This window comes from Mirounga angustirostris, unplaced genomic scaffold (assembly GCF_029215605.1).
Source record: "Mirounga angustirostris isolate CCGP_5_RB_7025 unplaced genomic scaffold, mMirAng1.0.hap1 SCAF_3, whole genome shotgun sequence".
Lineage (NCBI taxonomy): Eukaryota > Metazoa > Chordata > Mammalia > Carnivora > Phocidae > Mirounga > Mirounga angustirostris.
In genome coordinates this window covers 35,282,444-35,299,632 of record NW_026991711.1, presented here as the reverse complement: position 1 = coordinate 35,299,632, position 17,189 = coordinate 35,282,444, and the positions used below count along the sequence as shown (strand labels likewise).

Genomic DNA, 17,189 nt, shown 5'->3' with positions numbered 1-17,189 from the left:
AGGGAGAGGGAGAAACAGGCTCCCCGCTGAGCAGGGAGCCCGATGTGGGGCTCGATCCCAGAACCCTGGGATCATGACCTGAGCCAAAGGCAGACGCTTAACTGACTAAGCACCCAAGCACCCCTCTGTCTTTTTTAAAAGGCCACCTTTTTGGATTAATATTCAAAAAAACAGTAACCTATCAATTTATCATACATTCATTCATCATTCAACATCCAATTTACTGTATAACAATGCACCAGCCATGTATTAGAGGTATAAATACGTAATATCTATGGAATTCTATAATCAAAGGAGCATAAAAACAAAAGTCAGTAAATACTTCACCACTATGGGAAGACCCTGTGAGGACTCCAGAGCAACTCTCCTGACCCCTGGGGAACATTCATATCCCTCGCCTCATCATTTGTTAGGAATGTAGCATACTATCGCTAGTATCTACCTGCTCATCCAGCCACAACATAGGCACACAGGCTTGCTCAGGCGTGAAACAGGCACCAGTTTGCAGAGCATCTCCACTTCAGGAGATGCAGGCCAAGCTCCCTGAGTGGTCTCTTGAGAGGGAAAAAAAAAAAGCACTAATCTTGAGGTAGGAAGATAGTAACTTCCATCCTTCTCCCTGGGTGTGGGGGCATGCTTTCGGCATCAGAAAGTGGTAAGGGTTCTCTCAAGGAAATTCTGTTCTCTCATTAGCCCACTTTTGTCATACTGATATACTTTATATTATGTTAGGATACTTTTACATTTTTCAATGTTATTTATAGCTTAGTCATGAACTAGTTCTCAGAGGTTTCCTTTGTAGGTTCTGAATCGGTTTCTTTCACACACTTACTTTTGCACCTATTTTCTATTATAGTCACATAACAATTTTCCTTTCAATATGCTTTTATTTATTTTTATTTATTTTTATTTTTTTAAAGATTTTATTTATTCATTTGAGACACAGAGATACAGAGAGAGAGAGAGAAAGCATGAGCAGGGAGAGAGGCAGAGGCAGAGGGAGAAGCAGGCTCCTCGCTGAGCCAGGAGCCCGATGTGGGGCTCGATCCCAGGACCCTGGGATCATGACCTGAGCCGAAGGCAGACGCTTAACCATCTGAGCCACCCAGGCGCCCCTCAATATGCTTTTAAAATAGGATAGTGATGAGCACCGAAAACTGTGGAAACACAAACATGACAAAATAACCTAGGCTAGTAAGAGGATCATGGACGCTTCCTATAAGTCAAGTCTGAGGGAAAGTGAAGAAGTAGTAATGCAATGGGTTTGCCAAGTGAATAGCATCGGGAAGAGCAGTTAAACAAAAGAACAGTACAGGTAAAGACTCAGAGGTACAAAGGAGCAGCCTTCATTTGGAGAACCTTGCTCTAGCACAGCAAGACACTGTGGTGAAAGATACGCAAACAGGCCAATTTTGCAACTGAAATTTGGTATGACGGAGAGATTATTCCACCCAACACCCTCAGGTCTGCTCCAGTAAATCTTCCTCTATACCCACAAAATTTCCAAAATTAAACGATATTTTGAGGACACGGCTTTCATCCCTTTATGTAGAGTATTATACCCAATGAGCTTGCTTTTATGGTTAATAATAAAGTTAATACGCTGGAAATTCTATATTATTATGTATTCTCTGAGCACAGGTAGGATTTCTGTCTTGTTTACTATTGTACCTTTAACTTCTAGCGAAGTGTTTTGAAAATAGTATTAAATAGCTGCATTATGTTCACTAATAGATTTCTGGATAATGCGGATGAAATGTTAAGTACCAAAAGTATAAATTTCATAGAACTCTAACAGATATCTCTGCAAGTTTTCTCTGTAACAAGTCACCACGAATGTTAACTATTTTGCAATTGTTATGTGTATCAAATCACTACACTATAGATCTTAAACTTACATAGAAGTTACATGTCAGTTATATCTCACTAAAGCTGTAAATTAAAAAAAAAAAAAGATTTATGCAAATCACCAAAAACTAAGTGACTTAAAACTTTACCAATTTATATTACCTTACAGTTCTGGAGGTCAGTTCATCTCAGGTATCACTGGCCAAACTCAGTGTAGACAGGTATGCTTTTCTTTCTGGAGGCTCTAGGGGAGATTCCATTTTCTCTCCTTTTCCAGTTGCCAGCAACCAATTGTATCTCCTGGAGGGACAACCCCTTCCTCCACCTTCAAAGCCAGCACTGCAGCTCCCTAACCACGCTTCCATGGTCAGGATTTCCTCTAGTTCTCTTCTGCCTCCCTCGTCTGCTTTTAAGAATGTTTGTGATTACATTGGGCCCACCTGAGTAACCCAGGTTACTCTATTTGACAGTCAACTGATTAACAAAACTAATTGCATGTTACCTTAATTCCCCTTTGCCATGTAACCTTGCAAGTTTTAGTTTGCTATTTCCAGGTGCAGAGGTTGCAGGGAATTGGATCTGGACATTTTGGGAGACCCATTATTCTGTCTACCACAATCCAAAATGCTGAAAACATTTGTTTGATATACAATTTGATTCCTAGGTCTGTGAGCAGAAAAAGCAAGTGGAAGTCACATACCAAGGACAGAGAACTCTCCCAGTGCCTGAGTCCAGCTCACAGGCCAATCAGAGGTCACGTCTTTTGGGTGACCTCCCCCGACAGGTGTATATTATTAATGACTAAGTCCCGCTTTGATTCTTAATATCCATACTCAAAGAAAAAAATTACCAGTTTCTTGTTAGATAATTTTGGAACCACAATAAAGGTATAATATTAAAATGTAATCCTTCAATTTTAAGGGTCTGATAATCTGTATCTATCAGTGAGTGAAGACAATTTTTATTAAGTAGAGAAATACCCTGTTTTACCACAAGCTATAGAGAAAAGAGAGATAAAATTTAAACACCAGAAAAAGAACTTCAAAACAAATGCTTCTTAAATACCTCAACTAAAGAGTAAAATTCAGTTTCAGAAGTTATTTTGATGTTACTAATGCATGTTAAATGCAGTTGTCTGTGGTTAACAGGAACTCAACTAGCTTGTTACATTCTATACTTGGAAAAACCTTTGGGTAAAACAAGTGAGGTGAGTCAATTTAATTAGGCAAATTCAATCTAATTTAACAATCTGAAAAAGTTCTAAATTTAAATTATTATAAATTGAAAATGCTCCTTAAAAGTGGATTAGGTGAAAAGATAAAACATGCATCAATTAAGATTAAAAGCACAACCTTTTTCTCTCAGTGTTGACATAGTCTGCTGTATTCTGTGCTTTGGATTTTCATTAGATTAAAATTCTGGCTTTAAAAAAAAAAATCCTGTTTTTAGGTTTTGGTATGTAACTTGAGAGATCAGATATTTCATGTTACTTTCCACAGTGAAAGAAGTAACATTCTGAAAAAGTAGTAAAAAGGTAAATACAAATAAAATTCACTGTTAAATTGACACCCCTCAAAACAAACAAAAACAAAAACTTGGTAGGGCAATTCCCAGCCCCCAAATTGGGAAATCCAGAATGCCAAAATCAGATGAGAACCAAATCCAATTTTTATCTCAAAGATTCCCCCTGACGGTATCTGCTAAATGCTGGAGACCTTAAGCTTCTGTTTTGAAGACTATTTTAAAGATTGCAGAGAATAGGAAATAAATCCCTAGGCCCACGTAACATGGGAACTCTAATAGGAGAAATCTGTGTAAAACCAGGACCTCAAAGTATATACTGTGAATAACAATTAATGAGAGATAAAGACTATTTTACTGAAAATAACAGCAAGAAAACGTGCCATTTTCAATTCTGGAACGAGGTGGAAAGGGACAAATCTCTGGAGAATCTGTAACCACAAGGTGGTTTCGTTTTCATATTGATTTGTTTTAGGAAATTATAGTACACAGTCTAAAACCTTGAGAGAGAATTTTTTAAAAATCACTGTTAGAAACAAACATGTATCCTTTTTGGGAAATTTAACTTCAGCTCAAGTTTCCAAAAATAATGAGCAGTTCACAGTCAAAAATCACAAAACATGAAAGAAAACAAGGCTCTCTGCATCAAAACCAGCAAAAACAGACAAAATTTCCAAAAACAATTTTGAAATAATTAAGCAGAAAACAAAATATTGTATATACATAACTACATATATGTAATTTATATGTAACATATATGTATTTGTTGAAATAAATATAAGGCTTGAAAGCAGAAAACTAGCATATTTAAAAACTTATTCAACATAACCCAAAAATGAAAAAATTTAAAAATAAAATTTATTTTTTTTAAGATTTTATTTATTTATTTGACAGAGAGAGAGAAAACACAAGCAGGGGGAACAGGAGAGGGAGAAGCAGGATCCCTGAACCCGCCATGGGGCTCGATCCCAGGACTCCAGGATCATGACCTGAGCTGAAGGCAGATGCTCAACTGACTAAACCACCCAGGTGCCCCTAAAACTGAAATTTAAAACTCAAGGTCTGCATTAGCAGATTAATCATACCTCAGGCAAATGTTACAAACCTGGAGGAACAACTAAAATATGTAACACAGAAGACACAGTAAGACAGAATAATGTAAGTCTACAAAATAGTTTGCTAGAACCAGCTCTGATCAGCTTGCAAGAGATGTTTGTACATTATCTCTTTCCAAGTCTGTTTGTAAACATCACCTTTGGTAGCTCACAACTGACCATGATGGTAATAGTCACACCATGGAAATTTGAAAATGCTATAATCAGGTCTTTTTTTATTTTGAAAAGCCAATGTTAAACATTTACCAGCACATCACTAGGTCCATATAAAATCCCAAAGCATCTAATAGAATAGGGAAGATAGCAGTATCTAGAGATAATGGGGTGATCAGTTTTCAAAATTCTTAAAAGATACCAATTGAGTAAGCCCAAGAACTTAGAGATATTAATTATAAACTTGGAATTTTATATTCACTTAAGAATGAAGGTTAAAGATATAATCATCCAGGAAAAAAAAAAAATAGTAAGGGAATAAGGAAAGTCCAAAGCAGACTAAATTTAAGCAGAAAGTAAACAACTCCACGTTGAAATTTCACATATGTAAACAAAAATTGGTCTTCAATAAGGTGCTAAATGGATACTTCTGGTGAAGCTATTTAACTACTCCTTACTTATTTAATAGTGTCCCCCTATTCCCAAAGGTGAGACTGGCAAATATCTCCAATGACCTCCAATCAATGCAGGTGATTTGGGGTTTTTCTTTTCTAATTCAGCTATCGAGCTATTATGTAAAGGGTCTCCAATTCAAACTCCCACCAGCTCAGGCAGTAGGCTAAAAGCAGCAAAGATGTATCCAGTCCATCATTTTCTCTTTGGGTTAAGACATCAAAATCTAATTGATAGCCTCAATCAAATCAAAAATTTTGTTAGGCTGGCATTGGACTGCAGTTTTTGTAGTCAGTCATTAGTTTATCCTTGATTCTAAGACATAACCATTCTTTACTTCCTCCGCCTAGGAAGGCAGTAGGAGACTCAGTTCTGTCCTTCAGAAGGTTTTAGATTTGCTCTTTGCCATTCAGCACCCCACAGCCTCAGACTTCAGCAAACATCCTGATATACAGAAATGTCACATATTTCAGGCCCATCCAGTCACCACTTTCATCACTGTAACCCAGAGAGAATGCAAAATCTCTGCTGATTTCCTGTTCCTCCACAAAAACCTTCTGTTAGAGACCAAGCCTAGATTCTTGGTCCCCACCTACACCCAGAATCAGGAAGTGCCCCCAGAGGAAATATGGCTACAGGTCCTCAGAATCCATTCAACTCTCCTTCTAGGACTTTAATTTCTTCTTTGTTGAAAGACTCTACCCACCTCAGCCCCACCCCTCACCACAGATCTCTATTTTTTAAAGACTGGTAAACTTTATAAAATTTTGCTCTATTTTTCAGAAGCTTTCTACCGAGCATTTTAACCTTCTGCAGAGCCTCAGAATACAGAAAATGTCTTGTGGAGCAAAGGACCATACAATTGAGGACACTCAGTTCTCTGCTTTCTCACTCTAACCCCACGCAGTTGTTAAAAATTTTGTTGGTTTCTCTTTCCCCTACATAAATTCAGGCTGCGCCAGCAAAGATAAATTTTTCTCTCTGGCCAGGAAAGGCAACTGTGACTGCACTTTGGAATGAAATCTCCACTCTCTGGAATGTTAGTCCATCTAGTCTTCATTGTCTCGTATCGCTATGATGCTTTTAAAATTTGTGTGATTTTGATCTTTTGATATGATCTTTTCAAGTGTTTACAGCAGGAAAGCTGGGTTGCCATAACAGTACCATAAATAATCAGAAAGCAAAAGTACATTTAATTATTAACACTATTCTTTAGAATGTACATATATGTTATATATATACTTGTTTTTAAGATATCACAACAAACAAGTGAACAGATGAGCATATGTGAAATACCTAAGTCCCTAAAACAAACAGCAAACAAACCACACCACCAAATAACGAGCTAATAAAGCATAGTTGAGGTCATTGCTTCCTAGAATAAAGGAAGGTGCTACCTTAGAGTTTGAGTGCCTTTTTGGAAGTTGGAAGTATGAAAATGAATAAAGGGCAACCTAATTTAAAATGAAGGAAAGCCCTGAAGGAGGCGCTCTCGTGCAAATACACATACCACTCATTACTGCCTGCTTAATTAGCAGAAAGAAGGAAGATCACCCCCTGCCCCATAAGGCACTAGTCACACCTCACAACCAGTAAGAAACCTCCACAACCTCAAACTCTTAAAGTTCTTCTCCAGTGAACTTTTTGTTCAAAACAGTCCTCCTCAATTTCTCCTGAAACTGAATGCAAGCGGACCTTTCCATTGTTTCTTTGGACTTGCCATGCTTTGCCATTGTTTGCTTGTCCCAAATTGCAATTCCACTGTTATAAAGTCAGTTGTAAAATAACTTGCTCTTTTGTTTCTTTAGTCAATGGAAGACAAGGGCAGGATGTTTGGGGGTCTGGTATAAGATAGGTCTTTTTATGCAGGGGTTTGATAAGATTGAGAAATATTTTCTAGATAATGGTACAATTGAGGCACAGGCTGAGGTAAGGGAGTTTTGAGGAAGAGTTTTAGAGAACTCTCCAATAGTACACAATCTTTTGAACTCCTTTGAATAATCTATTGTTATGGGAAGGATCCTTGAGGAAGACTAGTGGTATTATCAGATAAATAGATTCTTAGGAAGTTCCTGAAACAAACAATAAAGTTACCTGTAACTTTATATTTTTATTCATGTTTCCTGTCAGACTCATATCATTATATTAATGGAGACAGTTGAATGCTAAAGTTATGTAAATGAAGACATTCTCCTGGTACTTAATGTTATTAAATGTGGTTGGTTTCATTTCCCAAGGAAGAGAAGCCAGTGGTGACATTCCAAAGAACCATTTTTATACGATGATTACACGAATATGAATTTAGAATTTAGGAATATGTCAATAAGAAAGAGAGCAATTTTTTTCAAGAAGTTTTACAACAGAGGGGAAAGCGATAATAGCAAAAAGGATTAGAAGTGTTAAAAGAGCTTTTTGTTGTTTATTTTGCTTTGGCATCCTCTCTCTCTTTAGAAATTGCATTTGCTCTTTCTATATTTTTTTTCTTTTTTTTTTATTTATTCTTATGTTAATCCCCATACATTACATCATTAGTTTTAGATGTAGTGTTCCATGATTCATTGTGCATAACACCCAGTGCTCCATGCAGAACGTGCCCTCCTCAATACCCATCACCAGGCTCACCCATCCTCCCACCCCCCTCCCCTCTAGAACCCTCAGTTTGTTTTTCACAGTCCATCGTCTCTCGCATTTGCTCTTTATTAAGGATATGCTACATATAAATTTTTACTCACTGAGGGCACTTGCCCTCAGGGAGGGCCTGTAAAGAGTGCCTTACCATTACCAGTGATCCTTCCCCCCTCTTTCATGTAGAGCAGACTTAGCATCTTGGGATCATTGACAAGATCTTCCTTAAAATAATAACAAGAAGTAAACACTGAATTTATAAGATGGCATCTCTTGAGGAAGGAAGTGGAGAACTCACTGGGAACACGGACTGCATAACTTTGGTGGCTTCATGAGTCTTCGCATGGTCCTGGATGAGAGTGGAAATGAAGATAAAAAACCCTTTGTTTTTCTCTGGTTTTAAAGTAAAACTTGCCAAAGATTTGGGTGTGGTTCTCAAAGGCAGAAAGGGTAGCATTTAGCGTTTCAAATAGTAGCCAATTCCACTTTAGAACATCTCTGGTTGGGAGCCTCTCTGGAAGACGATTGCAATGGTAACAGATGGAGCTGAACACAAAGAGCTGAAATCTTGTGTTTCGATCAAGTTTAACAATGGGAAGTAAGATCATTTCCCCAGGAGAAAGAATTCCTATAATATATGTGCTGGTATCTGGAGGGAGAAAACTGAATCACAGTGCTCAAATAGCAGCATCTGATACTTCAGCTCTAAAACAGAATTAAAACACACCAGGGGTTGTACAAGACAAACTACACAGATATATGAAGAAAATGTTAAAATTTCTACTTATCTTTAATTTTTATTTTAAAAATGATAGCTCCTTTAAGGTATTTAAGTCTTGAATGCATTAATTGACATGGTAAGCTTTCTCGGGTCTATTTCATGTCTGTTGCATTTATAATGGAAGTTTGAGAGGAGAGCAGGATTTCCACATGAAGGAGCTATCCTCAGGAGTTTGGTGTATTGCTGAACAGTTCTTGTATATTTCCATAATTAGATGGATTTGCTACTTAATCATCCAGTTTTAACTAAACCAACCCATACAAAATGGACAAGTGAGTTAAACAAGATGTCTACAAAATATGGATTGATGATAGTCCCAGTGATTTAAGTACAGGAGGGCAACAAGGTTATAGCAGAGTTGGTAGTTTATTGCTCAAAACTCTCTTCATCTGCCTCATTCTGAGGCAACACATTTGTGACATAACCATGTCTAAAAAGAAGTTGTTCAAAATAATTCAAAGTTATCAGGATTTGAAATTGAAAACTGCATTGAAAAGTAGACTTACACCCATGGGTACCAATAGCCTTATCTTAAGTGTACATTTCCCCTTGAGATATTAGTTACATTGAGATAATGTTAAGCCACTTTTATTAGGAAGACATCTTACTAAATTATATTTTCGAAATACATAATACATTAGTATAAAAGTTCACAGATATGCTCTATACATCAATAAATATACATGTAATATAATGGAGGTATGTAATGTAAAAGTGTGGATATCACCTCAGAATATCTAGATTCCATTTACAAAAGCATAAAAGTTCTTATTTCCACACAAACATTTTCAGGCTGCAAATGGGTATTAAAACTTCTTATTTGAGAAAGATTCAATAAGGAAGGAGGAAAAATATCCTGGCAGTTTCTAAAGATAAAAAACGGATGTAAGGCCCCAAAGTAATTTCTTACAAAGTCATTAAAATTATCAGGATAGGTAAATGCAAAAAAAAAAAAAAATTAGGCAACTGCAACATCTTGAAATTTAGTTCATTTGCAAATCCTCCTCCGGTTGATATAGGTCTATTTTTGTAGTCACACTGTATGGTAGTGAGAAGAAAAGAAGGGTGGACTGATTAAATTCAAGATCTCTTAGGTGTAGGGCGCCTGGGTGGCTCAGTTGGTTAAGTGACTGCTTTCGGCTCAGGTCATGATCCTGGAGTCCCGGGATCGAGTCCCACATCGGGCTCCCTGCTCAGCGGGGAGCCTGCTTCTCCCTCTGACCCTCTCCCCTCTCATGTGCTCTCTCTCTCTCATTCTCTCTGTCTCAAATAAATAAATAAAATCTTAAAAAAAAAAAAAAAGATCTCTTAGGTGTGGAAACCTAATTACAATTTGGAATACATAGCCATGAGGTTCAGGGATGCTGTAAATCTCTAGGTTAGAGGTACAGACTGGTAGGGGATCAGAGTCCTAGCTTGAAGTATTTCCTTTGATTTGCATGCTACTAGATTCCAAATGCTTTGCAGTACTATCCTCAAAATAATTGATATTAATTACATTTCACCATTACTACCACCACCATTACCACCACCACTAACAATAAAAGAGGTATGGGATACTGTAAAGTTTCTAAAGCAAAAAACAAAACAAAACAAAAAAACCACACATAACATCTATCAGGTTTTAGACTAGGTCTCTCCAGTTTCAATCCTCATGATTTTCAACAATGTCCTCAGTGCCCAAATTATTCTGCCAAGACCCAAAGGACTTCAGGAAATCCTTCAGGCACTGTTATGATGGTGGGAGGCAGGAAGTTTATTATAATTAACTTGATTTTACTCTCTAGTCATTTTTATAAGCAAAATTCTCTTTTATATTAGATTCTAACTTCTCCATTACAAACGCTGAAATTAAGGACACTGTTTCTGATAGTGTATAGTAACTTAATTTTTGTAAGTGCTACTTCTCCTGTAGATACTACAATCTCCTTGCAGAAATTAAATGAATGGGTACAAAGATATTTGTTAGGCACAAATTTCTTAATATTTAGAAACAAAATGAGACAATGATAAGAAAATGAATAATGCATCCATTTCTAATGAGGTTTTTCAAGAAATATAAATATCTCAGAAGGAAAAAATGCCATTTAAATTGCTTATTTTTATCATAAAATAAACTGAACCTTACTAAAATTGCATTAATAAGTAAATATACCCTGTACTTTACACAGTACTTATCTAACATATTCTGATCACCATGCATAAAGAAATTATGACTTTTATCTTTGATTCTATCTCTGTATTGATAGAATTTTTGAGTTAAATTCAACTGGACAATAAACTTAAAAAAAAAAAATGTGGCCAGTGTTTGAATATATCTTTTAAGTTTACTCAAATTAGGAAAGCTAAAATTCCTCATTTCACACAAACATTTTCTAGGCTGCAAAGGATATTAAAACTGCTTATTTTAGAAATATTCAATAACTGTTGAAAAATACTGGCATTTTTCAAAGATAAGAATTAAATCTTTGAAGCATCCTCTTATAAAGTCATTGAAAGTAACAAAACAGGTGACTTTATCATCCTCAAATTCAGTTCATCTGCAAATCTTCAATAAAATGTTTTTATATAAATCTTTACGTTCTCTTTAAAAGTAATATCAGAGAAACTATCTGCTTTTACTAGATTATCTTTTAAAATGGGAGACACAGAAAATCAGTAAATGAGGTTATATTACTAATTAGCATATTGTCTCCACTACCTATAGTCCACTACAAAAAACTGTGGCTTCCATTTTATCACATAGATGAAACAGTTATCTTTCAGGGTTTGAAATTTCTGTGATCTTTATGCTTAATAAGCTCAGTAAAAGGCATTCAAATTACATCACTTTTGTCTTGGAAGTTAAATTGGGAAATATTGCATTCTCTGAGATGATAAACTCTGCAGAAGATAAATTATCATGAGAAATAGTTTTAATTGATTTACCATAATAAAAGTTATGTGACTTTGAAGTGCAAATGACACATTAAAATGAATCTACAGTATGTTGATAATAAAGTGGCTTCTTTGTTAATGGAATTACTGACACTGCAGATGCTTTCAGGAGTGATGTCTTCTACTGTTAATCAAGAGACTACAATGTAAAAATGAATGTGCTGTTTATTTAAATCTCAGCCCACCTTTCTTCCTTCTTGCTTCAGAGTAGTTCGATACTCAGGTTTGAAAAATGGAGATCCTGGTCATCACAGTTAATATCATTTTGGCTGATCCACTTCTGCTTTTTCCTGAACATCTTGACTGCAATCCCAAGGTCTCCCTGTTTGGAAATCAGAAAGACTGTCAGAGGAGGCACATGATAAAGTTCATGATGGAGTTCAGGATTAGATGCTTCTATAAATATGTAGATTAGTAAATTTTTTTTCACATATAAACCTTAACAGTACATGTTCCAAAAGTTTCGAAACAACGAAGAACTGATTAAGTTCTTCTTTCCAGTTTATCTTTTAACTCAGGCAAAGCATCCTGTGAGAGGAAACCGAAACTACCACCCCAGGCAATAATGACTGCCCTGAAGCCAGCCAGACCCTGTATGATTGACTCCAAGACAATGACCAACATGCCCTTTACTGCTCCCTGCATGGACCCACTGACCTTTGTCCTACATTGTCCTTGTATAAACCTAGAAGTATTTTCAGCACTTTGGAGATAGGCTTTGGGACATTAGTCCACTGATGCTGACCTCACTGAAATATATTCCTTTCTCATTTCGCTACCACTGTCCCTCTGCCTTTGGATTTTGTCAGTGACAAGTGGATTGTCTGGGACTCTCAGAGCCAGACACTCTTGCACTCTTGGGCCCAGGTTACATTTCATAATCTATGACTCTTCTTCAATTATCTTCTATAAAGAAAATCCATTTTTAGCTTAAGTATCAGAATAGTTTGAACACTATTCTGGTTTGGTTTATTTGCCAGTCATTGTGTTAAGCATACAACTCATCAGTTACCAGTATATGATTCTACTTAATCAGTAACAGTATGTAGAAGTAAAGGTTAGGACTCTCAACCTCTGTTTTGTAACTGAAAAGAAAATTAAAATCCCCTGCTGTTCTCATCTTCCAAGAATTGTGATTTGGTTGGAGAGGTGTGGAATGAGATGAGACAGGAATACAGAAATACATTATGGTTGTTTCAATGGAAGGCTCACTGACTGTTATTGGAACAACATAGAATCTGTAAGATTAAACATTAGTTTACTTGCTCCAGGAAATTCTGAAGAAGAATCCTGCAGTGATATAGAGAAGGTTACTATCAACAGGAATTATAAATGTGAGAACCATAAAATCCAATAATGATGTATTCAATACCTACCTCTGACATTCATGTGATCTTATGTCTCCAGAATTAACACAAATTTTCTTATTTACCAAATTCTTTATGCTAAATTTAATAGAAAGTGTTCACTCGTCCTATATTATAAAAACTGATAGTAAATTATAAAATTCTGTTTTAAAGACTCAGTTGCAAAAAGAAGGAAAAACACAAGTTTTGTAAGTAACATTGTTACTTGAGATAAAAATTGACTATACTGGTATATATACACTATGTGTATAGATTCTAAGAGAAGCCAGGATAAAAATAGTAATGCTTATATGATAACAGTAAAATAGCTAGAAAGGGAAAACATTATAAAACATATTATTTTAAAAGTATTAAAGACTAAGTAACAGTAATTTTCTCAGAGCCATTTTCAAACCAGTAATAGAATTTCTAGGAATCGAAAATAAACAAATTTCAAAAGCTGGGAAAAGCAAATATTTGATATTTCAATTTGGAATTGTTTCTAAGGATATTATTGTGTGGTTTTTGTAATCCTGTTAATCTACTTTTTGATAATTCTATCATCTTGATAGAATTTATTCTTTGAAGACTTATTATTTAATCCCAAAAAACACTGAGCTGTGGTTAAAATTGCAGAGGCAAACATCAGAAGTTTTTGAACGTGCATTCATTTACCAATTTGCACCACTCATGCATTCTTTATCCTTTCAACCTGGAAAGCTTCTATCTGATTTTTTTAGTGGCTGTTTAAACAAAAATACATGTTTATCTCTTTAAAATTTTGCCAGGAAGCTGTCACTTTCCCATTTACTCAAGCGATGTTGTGACAGAATGTGTCAGCTTCTCACACAAATGAAAAGAGATATAGACCTGTATTTACTTTAGCTGAAAAATAAGTAGTCATCAATTCAGAGAAAAGTGTTTTCCCATCTGAAAAGATGAAGTAAATAGGAGTGGTTGAGAGAGTATTTCCTAATACATAAAAGGCAGATGTAAACCAAACATAGAATGCTGATCCATTTTTGGTTCTCATCCTGGAAGTGGATAATCTCATGGTATGTAGAAGTTGGTGCTTCACTATGTGTCTTTTGCAGTATGTGATTTTGTTTTAAAAATGATAAATGTTTATGCAGTTAACCTTCCCACAGTCTCTCCTATGCAATCTACAATATCCAGAAATTTAAATGGAGATAAGAAAAAGTCATCTTCAAGAAACAGTTTTCAGAATCGTATCAGATTCAAAACAAACATAATTGTTAGAGATTGGCCCTAAACTTTGCACTCTAATGATAACAGTGATCTCACTAGACACTGAAACATATGTTTCATTATATATATTTTTATGAAAATATTTTATTTTTATGAATATCATAGAATGAAATTTTATTAAAAATGATACTGAATGCACTGAAATTAGTAATACTGACACTGAACAAAGGAAGATGGGCAAGCATAGGCTTTTGCTCAAAAATGGTTAGAGTTGTATAGTTAAATTGAAAGCAACCACTTTTTAATAGATTAGAGGGAGCAACCCAGCCTCAGAGAAGAAAATGAAGTTAGGCATTTGGGGTATAATCATCTGTCTCTGACTGGATATTTGACCTCTGTAGATTTGTTAACTACAGGATACCTAAATTCTCTGGCTCTGTTTTCCCCTCTGTTAAAAGGAGCAAAATGAAACCTACTTAATAGGATTTCTGGGGTACCTGGGTGGCTCAGTTGGTTAAGCATCTGACTCTTGATTTCGACTCAGGTCATCATCTCAGGGTTGTGATATGGAGCCCTGCATCAGCTCCAGCTGGGCGTGGAGCCTGCTTAAGATTCTCTTTCTCCCTCTGCCCCTCCCCGCTTGTGAGCTCTCTCTCTCTAAAAAAAAAAAAAAAAAAAAAAAGAGGATTTGTTTGAGAATTTCTATGAATCTAGAAGTCATTTCTTATATTTAATATATATATGAAAATTTCAACTCTGCAGCCATTTAGATTTTCCTTTCAATTGACTATTCAGTGAGAGTTTAGAGGTACAACCTGAATATCTTAATTTCTCTCTTTATTTTAATCTAGGAAAGAAAAAAAGAAAGGGAAGGAAGGAAGGGAGAAGGAAGGAAAGAAAGAAGGAAGGAAGGAAGGAAAGGAGGGAGGGAGGGAGGGAGGAAGGGAGGGAGGGAGGGAGCAAGGAAGGAAAGAAGGAAGGAAGGGAGGGAGGGAGGGAGGGAGGAAGGAAGGAAGGAAGGAAGGAAGGAAGGAAGGAAGGAAAGAAAATAAGCAAGGCAGCCACCACTGTCCACAATGTCATATATGAATTTTAGGTATCACGAAAGTCATCTCAGGGATATCTGAGATTTCCACATGAATATTTTACTTTCATGTTTCCATTTTAGTATTAAACTAAAAATTAATGTTAGCATTAGAACACTGTTCACTGGACAATCACTTAAATCTAAGCATTAGTAAATAATTTTAGCATTCCTGTCTTTATGTTCATGATCTCATTAGCACCACATCATAATATTTTTCATGTTGTTTGTTAATGAGAAAATGACAGGAATATTTAATACATAAATAGACACTCATTATTAAATGAACGTAGTGATATCTTGATCCATCACAATAAAGTTCTGTAATAGTTAAAATAGAAGTCTAAAATAATTCATTTAGAGTGAACACATGGAACCTATGTCCAGCATAGGCATGCCAAACTCCAAAGAATATGGCTATTGGAGTTACACCAGATTCATAGTTTGAATGAGGTTTCAATTTCAACCTCAAAAACTTGTTTTTCATTAAATTAATTTTATTTTTTCTAATTTTTATTATTCTGTACTTTTGGTTGCATTTAAATTGTTTATTTTGTTTCTATTTTCCTTTTTTTTTTTAAGGATTTTATTTATTTATTTGTCAGACAGAGAGAGAGAGAGCGCACAAGGAGGGGGAGCGGCAGACAGAGGGAGAAGCAGGCTCCTCGCTGCGCAGAGAGCTTGATGTGGGCCTCGATCCCAGGACCCTGGGATTATAACCTGAGCTGAAGGCAGACAATTAACTGATGAGCCACCCAGGCATCCTTGTTTGTCTTTTCATTACATTTTTATGCATACGGTTCTAGAATACTTCTAAAGAAAAAAAAAAAAAAAACTTTGCCAACTCCCACATATTTTGTACCTCTTAGAGGCAACTAATTTCAACTATTACAGCTATTTATTTTGGTATTTACCTCCAAGTCTCTAAAAATATAAGTATATTGCCTATTTTTTATTTCAAATTTTAATTTTTCTCTATTATCTTCTACGGGTAAGGTGAGAATTTAGCTTTCTTTCATGTACTCCCACCTCACCACTTCTCATCCCTTGAGTTGTCAGATATATCAAATAAAACATAGCACAGCCAGCTAAATTTGAATTTAATGTACAAATAAGGTACAAAAACAATTTTTTTGGTATAAAAATGTTTTAAATCCTATTTACTTATACAAAAAAATTGTTTACCTGAAATTCAAATTTAAGTGAACATCCTGTATTTTACTTGGTACCCCTATCCCTCTTCAATCTTTCAATATAATTATGTAAGCATTTGATGGGAGTATCATTCACTGGGGACACAACTGTGATCCTGTAAACTATTCACAAATGAGCCTTATATTTGCCATGATCATCGTAACCTTTCTTGCACAACCTTTTGTTTTCTCTGGAATTTTCCTCTTGAACTTTTTAATTTGTGTAGATTTTAAACCCAGTTTATACACAAACTTTTCTTAACAGCCTAAATCTTCTTTTATTTCCCTCACATACCTCAAGTATTCCATCACTTTCTGTTTCCTAGAAATGTTTCTTCTCTGCCATTTTGGATGCATAGCATAAACACAGATGCTTCCTTCATTATCATTCTGGGGGCTAACTTTGTCATTTTCTTGAGATAGATCCCCTTTTTCCTAGATAAACTCTCATGTGTTTTGTTTTTGTTTTTGTTTTTTTTCCTGATTCACTCCATTTTATGGGAGAATCTGTTCCAGTAGCTTTCTGAGATAGGGTGTACGTTTTTGAGATCTTGCATGTCTGAAATGTTATTTTGCTAACCTTATATTTAACAGACCACCTTGCTATGGAACTAAAGGCTTGAAATATTTTCACTATGAATTATGAAGGTCCTCCTTCATAGTAGAGCCCAGAGAAGAATATACTCTTTAGAGACAAAGCTTGACTTGGTGAGATTTTTGTTTGCCATTGTTATTGTTTTTAACTGAGTGCATTTATAATCTCTGCACAGCTTAGGCAGCAGGAAGCTAAAACCTAACTCTTTGAGTTCTGAGAAGACAGAGACCAAGACAGGCAAACAGCTAGAAATTTATTAGGTATTTCATAGAAACAAAAAGGGTGAGCCCAAAATCTATGTATAAATCATACCTAAATACTTGACTGAC

At 35.6% G+C, this 17,189-nt stretch overlaps 1 long non-coding RNA gene across 1 annotated transcript in view; it reads right to left on the bottom strand.

Annotated features, from left to right (window-relative positions):
• LOC135363739 (uncharacterized) overlaps nucleotides 1-11,760 on the bottom strand; it is a 196,182-nt gene extending 184,422 nt beyond the window's left edge. Inside the window, exons 1-2 of the long non-coding RNA XR_010409795.1 lie at nucleotides 11,619-11,760; nucleotides 8,014-8,064 (exon numbers count right to left, since the gene is read on the bottom strand). This is a non-coding gene — a long non-coding RNA (uncharacterized LOC135363739). The remainder of the gene's footprint in view (nucleotides 1-8,013; nucleotides 8,065-11,618) is intronic.
• Between the last annotated feature and the right edge of the window lie 5,429 nt (nucleotides 11,761-17,189).